Here is an 11648-nt window from a genome sequence, read left to right on the forward strand (position 1 = left end):
GATGCTAATGAGGCCCCTTAATGGTGCGAACGCTGAGCTGACGGGTCGTGTGTCACACGCAGCGGCGAGGGGGGTAATGGCCACGGTAAGTGCCGGTAATTACACCCTGTCTTGCTGTATTTTGGCAGGCCTGGTGGGAGAGTGGGGGCTCAGTCACTGCCAGCGGGGGTGACCCCACCCACCGTGGGCCTGACAGCCAGAGATATCCCCTTTTGGCTTAGCCAGGCCCCTCAACTCCAATCCTACCTAGAATGAGGGGCACACTCCCCCAGTCTGCACAGGGCAGTTAGACACACGCATGCTTACCCATCATACTCCCCACACACACACTACACACCCTGGGAAGACGCACAGCTTCATCTACACACCCTCATGGCTCACACACTTTTGAGCACACAAACCCCTTCTCAAATAGTGTGCGAGCACTGAATGCCTACTGTGCTTCAGTCTATTATCTCTAATTCTTCCCACTCTTCTGAGATAGGTATCACTATTCTCATTTTATCATACAAAATCTAAGCCTTGGGAGATGAAGCAATTCGTCCAAGACCACACAGCTTGGCAGTGGCAGAGGCAGGAGCAGAATTCAGGTCTGTCTTAGTTTGCAATCTTTGTACCCCCCTCCCCGCCTTTCTTCTTACGTATATTTGCATATATATATATATATACACCTCTCAATGTACAAACACACGTGCATGCCTGTGCATGCGTGTATATTTATCACACACAGGTCACACATATCCTCAAATACATATACCAGCGCACTGTGCAAATATTCACCTATGCACTGCTGACACATGTAGGCATGGTGTACTTAGCATGGACACACAGATACACACATGTGCATACATGCCAGATCACACCATGTTCACACTCCATGCACACACAGTGCACTAGCCGCTCCAGGCTCCAGCATCGCGGTCTCTTAAAAAGGAGAATAAGTCATGCTCCACTTTCCTTGCTCGTATTTAACTGTTGTTAAGGCAGAATGACAACCACAAAAAAGGAATGTGATGTACCCTCCTATAATCCTCTGCAGAAACATACACTGGTACACACACAGAGACCTTGTACATGTGCACACACTCTGACCATGTGATACCTGAGCTCTTCGTGCACGCAACGTGCAGCCTTTAGACACAGCTCTGCACGCACACTATACATATGCAACGAACCTGCACACACAGCCCTGGTATAGCATCCCACGTGTACATACCTCTGAAGCTGGAAACTCCACAAGGCTCCTGGTTACTTGTCATGTGCATGTCTTCCCATCCCCCGAATGTTTATCAACCTATGATTACAGTAGAGGGTAAAAGCATGGACTATGGAGTTAGACCATCTGGGTTCTTGGCCTAGGATCATCGCTTTACTTGCTGTGTGACCTTGGGCAAATTACTTAACCTCTCTGTGTCTCATTTTCCTCCTCTGTAAAATGGAGGTGGTAATAGTGTACCTGCTTCATAGGGATGCTGTGAGGGTTAAATGAGTTCACAGATGTAAAGCAGTTAGTGTCTGGCACATGGTGAGCCCCAGGAAACATGGAGGCAAGGAGTATGTCTGTGACAAAGGATGCACGTCAGGATATGACAAGCCCCGAGGAGTGAGCCGTGGAAGGCAAAGGAAGAGTGCCCACCTAAGGCTTGGGTGGTCTGGGAGGACTTCCTGGAGGAAGAGGGATTTGGGTTAGGCCTTGAGAAGAACTGTAGCCATGGTTTATTGAGCACCTACTCTGTGCTGCGCCCTGCTCTAAACAGTTTGTGTGAATGAGCCCTCTGAGTTCTCTGTGACCCCCAGGAGGTGAGTCCTATCACGTCCACATTATGGATAAGGAGAAAAAGGTTCAGAGAAACTTGGTAAGTTGTCCAAGGACAGGAAGGGTTTAGATAAGAGGAGAAGAGGGCACGGGAATTCCAGGTGGGAAAGCAGCATGTGTCAGGAATAGAGCAACAGATGGGAAGACACCCCCAGAGGGCTTTCCTTGATACACTGTAACTGTTTCCAGATAATGAGAAGGGGGTGAGCATCTGGAGGGGCGTTCTGACCTAATTGCTGTGTCTCTTTCAACAACACCAGGGACCTGGGGCGTGTTTGGGGGCGGGGGTGGGGGCGGGGGTGGGGCAGCACAGCCCATAGCATGCTGGAGCAGGGGTGGGAACTAGCCATCCACCCTCCCCCTCTTCTTCCACCAAGGGCCCAGCTAGGGAAGAGATGGGTCATCCTGAGCGTCCTGGCCCTGGAGACGAGAACAGGTCTGGCTCTTTGGAAAAGGACCAGAAGAGAACTCAGGAGAGCAAGAAGCCGTGGGAGGAGATAGTGAGGGCGGTGAGCAAATTTCTAAGGCCAGCATAGCCGCACCCCAGGGGCTGCTTCCCTGGGGCCCCTCCACAAGGAATAAGCCAGTCATCAGGGCGCCCGAGGTTCTCCACAAACAGGCCATTACGTCCTTTTTGGCCTTATGTCCTTTAAACTATCCCAGGGCCCGATAAGCTGGTTCGCTCACCATTCTTAAAAACATCACAGATGTGTTTTTCCCTCAGTGTTTGGTCGAGTGGTTCCCACTTGCAGGGCATTTTTCGCTACCCAGCCAACACATGTGCCCCATCCTCCATGAAGCTCTGGCATCCAGACCTTGGGGCCCCTCCTCCTTGTATCTCTCAATCCCTTAGGCCAGTGGCAGAACACGAAGAAGGGAATAGGTCTCATCTGGTCGGATGGTTCTTTGGACAGTCAGCCTACACCCCAGCCTTCTGTAGGATCTTCTCTCTCACCTGCTCCCAAACTACTCGCTCACCTGCCCACCCTCACCACACCCCACCTTACTCGCTGCAGCCTTTACTCCAGACACCCAGTTGCTGTTCCCGCAGCACAAGTCCCCTCAGCCATGCCTTTGCCCACGCTGATCCCTCTGCCTAACCCCTCTCCCTATATCCTAGTGCGTCCCAACCCTGCCCACCAGAGACCCAACACGGAGGCCGCACTCCTCCCCAGGTGCCTTCTGGCCCTCCTCATCCCACACAGCACTACTTTCCTAGCATCCTCTGCCCAACACAAAGGGGCATGGCAGGGCAGGAGGAGAAGGGGCTTGGGTTTCCGAGGACCCCAAATGCAGGTTAGCATCCCAATTCCTCCCCTTTCTAGTGGTGGGAACTTGGGGAAGTCCTCCACTCATATCTCTGTCATTTTCTTCTGTCAGGGGTGATAGGCAACCCAACCCCCCCAGGCTGAGTGTTGCCCGGGATTTGTGTGTTCAGCACCTGGCCAGTGGCAGGCAGAGGAGAGGGTGCCCACTGTAGGATCATACTGTTTATTGCCCAAATCAGAACACTGAGAGTAGAAGAGGGCACTATGAATAATTACACTAGGGCAATAAGTGAAAACTAGGACTGTCCTGGGAGAAGCAAGATGTGTGGTCCCTACATCAATACGCAGGGTCAGTCCCCTTCCTGCCCACACCTCTGGTCGGATGGGCTGGGGCGTTTGTGCGGCCCCACCTGCCAGATGAGCTTGGCCCCCTAGGGACCGGTTGAGGCAAGGGAGGCATGGAGATCAGGTCATACCTGGGGCAGAATCTGAGGGGGAGGTGACATCCTGGAGACAAGGAAGGTGGAGATGTTGTGGCTCCCAAGGCCAAACCGTGGAGAAGAAATTTGAGGGGTGGGAGACACCAAATCCCAATGTGCTCTCATGGAGGTCCCAATTTTAACTGCTGCCCTTGTAAAGCACTGGCTTTGCAAGGCAGGCCCTCCTCTGAGCCTTTGCATGCATGGTGGAGGCGGGGGGAATGGTACGTATATTATCCCCATTTCACAGAGGGGAAGCTGAGGCACAGAGAGCTCTAGAGTAACTCGCCCAAAGTCACACAGCTAGGAAGGGCAGAGCTGGGGTCTGAACGCAGGAGCCTGTCCCCGTCCCCCGAGGCCCCGACTGCTGGCTCTGTAGAGAAGTTAAGTTGCGTTGCTGAGGTATATGGCTTCCCGGGAAGGGGCAAGTCACCTCCCCACTCAGGGTCCCAATGTTGAACATTGTGAGATCGGGGAAATTCTGCAGGAGGCAGCTAGACTAGTAGACAGCAACTTCGCTTGGAGTCAGACCTGGTTTGAGTCTGGCTCCATCCATCCTGGTACATGTCTCACTCTCACGGAGCCCCCATTGCCTCATCTGGAAAACACCTGTTCTGTCGGGTGTCTGAGGTTCTAGACACTAAGCTAGGGGAAATGATCAGCAGAAGGTGGGTGTCTCATGAATGCTGGTTCCCTCTCTTCCACTCTCCAAGCTGGGCCTGCCCTTGGCTCCCCTCACCCCAAGGAGGCCAGGACTCAGGACTCCAGAGTGTTATCAAATAAGGGCTCGCTGCCCGGTGTGCATAGCAGCCAAGACTATCGTACTGGCTTTTGAGAAAAGAAAAAGCTCTCATTGTGAGGTCAATTGGCAAGGAGACAGGTGGCAAGGCTCAACTCTGTCTCCCCGATCCAGGGTTCAGGCAAGATTTACGGGGTTTCAGCATCGGATCTTCCTGGGCAACAGACCCTTCCCTTCCGAAAGGATTCCTTGTTTCAGTTTCCAGTCACGTCCCAGTCTTTTCATTCTGTGGGGTAGGGGGGAGCAGTTAAGGGTTCACAAGTGTTCCTCATTAGTGATGTATCCAAGGTTTAAATTTTGGTTCCAAGTCTTGTTAGAAATAGGATAGGACCAGTTCGAATTGGTTCTGTAGTTACACACTTCCGTCCTGATTTGGGCCTGGGATTTTGAAGGAAGGCTGCAGGTTTCTGAATCCAAGATGGTCAAAATGTTAGGAGTTGTTTTTCTTTAGATTGTTGTCACGGGAAGGCAGCTGACTTCAGGTCAGGGCAGTGTGGACTATTCCAGCTGGCCCCTCTAGGATCAGGATGGGCTCAGAGGCTGGCCTGGGGGTAGGGCAGCATCTACCATGGGTCCCTTTGGTGCCTTCGCTGGTAGGTTCTAGAAAAGGGGAGGGGGAGGCTGCCTCCTAATGAACAATTAGTGTCTGCCGCTTGGCTAATCATGTGGTTCTGTGTAATTAAGAAGCTAATTAGTGCTGTGTCAATTAAGGTTTAATTAGTCCCCTCTTCAGAGAAGACTGGAAGACCCTCATGCTGGAAGCTTCTGGAATGGAAGTTGGGGGGTGGGCAGGTGGATGCAAGGAGGGACAACAGGTATGGCAGGGAGCCCCACTTCCGCTTGTTGTACCCCCTCCAGTTCCGGGGTCAGTGATTTATTGACCGTTGGCCCCACTCCCGTTAGCTCTGGTCATGGAGATTTTAGGACCCTATGAGGCTCTCCTCATCACCAAGGTTTGCTCATCCCAGAGTGATGACACCCCTGCACAGCCTCTGTGGAAGGGGCCCTTAAGGCATTGCATCCCATTCTTCACATTTGCTTTAGGTCACTTCAACTGCCCCACCCCTTTGAGGGAGATAAAGAAACTGGGACCCAGAGAGGTTAAGCAACTTGCTCAAGGTCACAGATCCAGTTAGGTGGCAGACCTGGGATTCAATCCTTGTTTTTCTCTCCTCTGCTCCCCACCTGGGCACCCCACCTTCCCCTGTTACTCAGCAATGACCTGGCCTGGTGGCAGGGTACAGAGCCACACTGGTTACTCTCCTGCCGACAAAAGGCTGAAGGTGGAGCGTTGCATTCTGGGTAGCGGGGCTTTGTCTGTTTGGCTGTCTGCAAGGAGGCACTTGGGACTACAATCATCTTTGGGATGTCACACTCAGCAGGGTTTCCTCTGACACTTTAACTCCAGTCAGCTGCTTCCTGAAGGCTCTCCCGTCCCTGCTACCTGGTCTCACTCCCCTCACAGGGGGGTGTCTCCATCTCCTTTGCAAGGCAGCTTCATTTTCTGGTGGGGTCCAGTGCTGTCCACACATCCGGCAGAAACCACTTTCCTCACAGTGCCTAGAAGCCCTAGTCCGTCCTCCATCTCCATCCCCAGCCCTAGGCAACCACTCATCTACTTTGTGTCTTTACAGATATGTCTATGCTGGAAATTTCACCTGAATGGGATCATACAATATGTGGTCTTTTGTGACTGGCTTCTTCCATTTAGCATGACGTTTCCCCCATTCTTCTTATTAGTCTGAATAATACTGTGATGGACATCGAGCATAAGATTTTTAAGCACACGTTGAAGTTCTTTAGGGTAAGTTTCTGGAAGTGAAACTGCTAAGACAAAAGATGAGGCATTTGGTTTGATCTACTCCTCACCCCTCAATTACCCTGTCACAGCCCAGAAATGCCATCCTGCCCACATATGGCAGAGGAAGCCTGGCAGGTGTGACCCCAGCCAGCCTCCTGCGGTTTGCATTGCTCCAAAGATGGAGGCACCACTTTTGTGTTGAGGGATCAGGAAAAGCTTCGTGAAGCAGCTGGTGTTTGGTTTGGGGAATTCGGAATTCAGAAGAAAAGCCAACAGAAGCAATTACAGAGGGCTGGAGGGGGCAGCTCAGGTCAGGTGAGGGGCCTGGGCTTGCGGAATTATTGGGGGTATACAAGGAAGGAAGGAACAAGGCTGGGGGTGCAATCAGCCTTCAAGGGCCACCAAGGAGTGGAGGCTTCATCCTGGAAGCACTGGGAACCATCCAGCAAAGACATTCCTGGACGTTGAAGCCGGAGTCCTTGCTCATGACATAAGCGGGAAAAGAGACATGAGGGGGAGAGGAAGGGGGCCTGCGGTGGCAGCAGGGGCATAGTAAAGACACTACAGAAAGGCAGCTCTCAGGGCAGGCATGACCCCAAACAACTCTGACTAGAGCGTGAAAGCAGAAAGGGGTGAGGAGTAGATCAAACCAAATGCCTCATCTTTTGTCTTAGCATTTTCACTTCCAGAAAGTTACTCTAAAGAACTTCTTCAACGTGTGCTTGAAGGTCTTATGCTCGATGTCCATCACAGTATTATTCAGACTAGTAAGCAGAGTGGGGAAAACGTCATGCTAAATGGAAGAAGCCAGTCACAAATGACCACATATTGTATGATCCCATTCAGGTGAAATTTCCAGAATAGACATATCTGTAGAGACAGAAAGTAGATGAGTGGTTGCCTGGGGCTGGGGATGGAGGGTGGAGGATGGACTAGGTAGGGCCAGTTCATGGGGTACAGGGTTCTGATTTGGGAGATGAAAATGTTCTCAAGTTGGGTTATGGTGATGGCCAAACAACTCTGTATGAGTAAAAATACTAAAAATGATTGCACGGTACATTGAAAATGAGTGAACTTTATAAACTATATCTCAATAAAGCTGTTCACATTTTCAAACAGGGCAGGTGGATTCTAAACCGTTTTTTGGAAGCCAGGCCCTAGGCTAGGTCTGCAGACAAGGAGAGAAATAAGACAAACCCTTGTACACTGGGAACCCACAGTTTAAAGGGAGAGGAGAAAGGGCCCTTAGAAAACAATGTGGTGAAGTCATAGGGTTTTTGGGGATACAGGATGGATCCCTCGTTCTGCTCCACGGGCTAACCCCCTCCGGTGGTGGTGATAGACAGGAGCCTCTGCCTTGCCGCCCCCAATCCCCAGGAGTAGGAGTAGCTGAAAGGCCCAAGGAGGGAGGGGACGCAGAGAGATTAAGCTTGAGGAGGGGAAGAAATGAAACAGAACAGAGATAATTGTTCCCGTTTGACAACTTTTTCTAATTAGGAACCAATTATGTCCTCGGATACCTAATTGGGGTCCTCGTAGATTCTCTAATTTGCTGGGTAATTACTGGCCAGTAATTCTGCCAGGATGAAATTCAGGAAAAAAAATGTTTTCACAATATTTTGGCTTTCACTGTCCAGAGGGCTTTGCCCAGAAAACAAGCTAGGTGAGCTCTTTCTTCAGCCTCTAACCCACATCCCTCGTGGTCTTCCTCATATCGTCCAGTGGTCTGTCCTCTATCCCTGAGCTCTAGGAGTTGCATTCTAGTAATAAGCCTTCAGCCAACAATACAAGCATATGGTGGGGTCATCTGTATTTTTGCCTCTGTAGCATCCAGCCAGTTTTTGGTAATATAGGATTCTTGTGTGTCCGGAACAGTTTCCGGACACACACACACAAACACACACACACACACACACACACTTATTTAATTCCACAACCCGATGATATGGATATCAATGTCATCTCCATTTTACAGATGAGAAAACTGAGATACCAAGAGGTTAAGTAACATACAGGAACTTGCCATAAAGAAATGATCCAAGATGTACCTGAAGGTTTTATGCTCAAGGACGTCCGTCATGGTGTTATTTTTAATGTCCAAGGCTAGTCAGTGGTGGAGCCATGGCTGGAAACCAGAGTCCATCTCTCCTGGCCTTGTACTCAGGCATGACACCATATTTCCCCTCACCGTGAAGTTATCCTTTTCTGCCTCAGTTTCCCTGTGTGAAGTCATTCCTTCTCCGTTTAGTAAAATGGCTTTATTGGGGTATAAATGACATTCATTGCACATATTTAAAGTGTACAATTTGATGACATTTAAGTATGTTTCCAGCCATGAAACTATCACCACAATCAAGATAGTGAACATATCCGTCTCCTCCAAAAGTTCCATGTGATCTTCTATAATCCCTCTCTCATGCTCCTTCCCACCCACCTCCATCACTAGGCAACCATTGACCTGCTTTCTGTCACTGTAGATTAACTTACATTTTCTAGAAGTTAACCTAAATGGAATTATACGCGATGCAGCCTTTTTTCCCCTCTGGCTTCTTTCAGTAAGCATAATTATTTTGAGATTCATCCATGTGTTGTTGCACGTATCAGTATGCCATTCCTTTTTATTGCTGAGTAATATTCCATTGTCTGGAGATACCACCATTTATCTATTCCTTCATTTTTTGATAGACATTGGGTTTGGCTATGAACATCTATGTACAGGTCTTTGTATGGACACATGCTTTCATTTCCCTTGGGTAATTACCTAGGAGTGGAATGGCTGGGCCATTTGGTGGGTATATAGTGAACCTTTAAAGAAATTGCCAAACTGTTTTCCAGAGTGGTTGTACTATTTTATATTCCCACCAGCAACATATGGGATTTGCAGCTCCTCCACTGCCTCAGTAATATTTGGTAGGGCCAGCCTTTCATTTTAGCCATTCTAATAGGTATATAGTGATATCTCATTGCGGGTTTAATTTTAATTTTCCTAATGACTAATGATGTTGAAAATCTTTTCATGTTTATTTGCCATGCATAATTTTTCTTCGGTGAAGCATCTGTTTAAATCTTTTGCCCATTTTTATTGAGTTTTGAGAGTTCCTTGTATATTCTACATACAAGTTCTTTATTATATGTGTGATTTGCAAATATTTCATACCAGTCTATGACTTATTTTTCATTTTCTTAACACATCTTTTGAAGAGCAGAAGATCTTAATTTTGATGAAGTCAAATTTATCAATTTTTTAAATGTACGTTATCTTTTTTTTTTTTTTTTCAGGATTTTTATCGGGGAAGGGAACAGGACTTTATTGGGGACAGTGTGTACTTCCAGACCTTTTTTTCCCCCAAGTCAAGTTGTTGTCCTTTCAATCTTAGTTGTGGAGGCTGCCGTTCAGCTTCAAGTTGTTGTCCTTTCAGTCTTAGTTGTGGAGGGCGCAGCTCAGCTCCAGGTCCAGTTGCCGTTTTCTAGTAGCAGGGGGCGCAGCCCACCATCCCTTGCGGGACTCGAGGAGTTGAACCAGCAACCTTGTGGTTGAGAGCCCACTGGCCCATGTGGGAATCGAACCAGCAGCCTTTGGAGTTAGGAGCAAGGAGCTCTAACCGCCTGAGCCACAGGGCCAACCCCTATCAATTTTTTTTATGGTTCATGTTTTTCTGTTTGTCCTGTTGAAGAAATATTTACCAAACCCAAAGTCACAAAGACTTTTCTCCTATGTTTTCTTCTACATTTTTTATTTATTTATAATTTTAGGTTTTACTTTTAGGCCTACGATCCATTTTGAGTTCATTTTTAAATATAGTGCAAGATATGAGTCACAGATCATTTTTTACAGATGGATACCCAATTGTTCTAGTATCATTTGTTGAAAAGATGATTCCTGCCTTGCCTTCTTTGTTTAAAAAAATTGATCATATATGTATGTACCTATTTCTGGACTTTCTATTGTTTCATTGATCTATTTGTCTATCAATCAGTTCCATCAATTTGTCTGTCTTGATTACTGTATGTTTATAAATCAGATAGTACAAATTCTCCAGATTGTTATTCTTTTTTCAAAGTTGTTTTGGCTATTGTAAGTCTCTCTATGTGAATTTTAGAATCAGCCTGTCAGTTTCCACATAAATTTCCTGCTGAAATTTGATTGGAATTGCATTGAATCTATAGATCAATTTTGGGGAGAATTGACAGTTTAACAATATTGAGGTTTCTGATCTGTGAACAGAGTATGCTATTATTAGTGTTTTTCTGGTAATTTCGGACTGACTAGAGGTTTCTCAATTATATTGACTTTTCTTAAGGCATCATCTTATGGTTTCATTCATTTTCTCTTGTTTTTCTGTTTTCTGTTTCATTGATTTCTTCTCTGATCTTATTATTTCCTTTCTTCTGATTATTTTGTTTCACTTGTTTTTCTTTTTCTAGTTTCTTTAGGTGGAAGTTCTGGTCATTGATCTGAAATCTTTCTCCTTTTTTAATAAAGGCATTTAGTGGAATAAATTGCCCTCAAAGTACTGTATTAGCTGCATTTTACAAATGTTGACATGTGTTTTCATTCTCATTCAGTTCAAAATATTTCCTGGAGGGTGGTGGTGGCGAGGTTAGGAAGCCATGGAAGGGCCTCCTTCCCTCAGGACCCTGAGCTGGCTTCATGTTTCCCTTCTCTGCACTCTGCTTTCTGCCTTCCCGGCCACACAGCTGGATGCTCTGTCTTTGGGAGCAATCCTATCAGCCCAGGCTGGATCCGGAGGGAGCAGCAGCTCTGACTCTCAGAACTGAGGGGTGTCAGAAGAGGTGTCAGAGTGAGAATCTTTCTGAGGATGAGGGTTCATTGTAGGATGCTCAAGAATGTGCAGACACAGATTGGTGGTCATTCCAGGACTTGGAACTTCCAGAACGGGGCTGTCAGCAGGCTGTATGAAAATGACCTCTGATGCTCTTCCCTCTTCCTAAGGTAGAGAATCTGATAGGGCCAGTTGGCCATCATGTCTGTCACTTGCCCATTTGTCCTCAGAGCCATTCCTTGACCTTCCTCTGCTCTGTGTTGCTCTGCTCGTCACAGGGATAACAGCCTTTGTGGCCAGCGTTTCTCAGCTCCGGTATCAGCTGGCTTCCATCTGAGTTCAGCCAATGGCAGCCACTGGAAGGAGGTGGTAGGGCAGAAGGAATGGAGAGGCCAGGGTGTTTGTCTCCTTTTCTTTTGGCCTTGGGTGGCCTCTCCAGAAGGAGTGTGCTTTCCTCTTTGCGGCTCCTGCTCCCCCAAGCAGCCCTCTTCCAGGTGTATCTTCTGCTAGGCAGCCCCGGGTGTAGTTTACCTCCTTCTACCTGGCCCCGGTTTCTGGGCTCTGGTAACACCAGCTCTTCTTTTCCAGTGTTGATAACTGCTGGGGTGCCTTCCCACCCCACTGGCATCTCGGTTCTCCCACCACCCATTAAACTCATTCCCCATGTTAAACCCTCCCCCTACTTCCCGACACACATACTC

The sequence above is a fragment of the Rhinolophus hipposideros genome (genome assembly GCF_964194185.1).
Source record: "Rhinolophus hipposideros genome assembly, chromosome: 3".
Lineage (NCBI taxonomy): Eukaryota > Metazoa > Chordata > Mammalia > Chiroptera > Rhinolophidae > Rhinolophus > Rhinolophus hipposideros.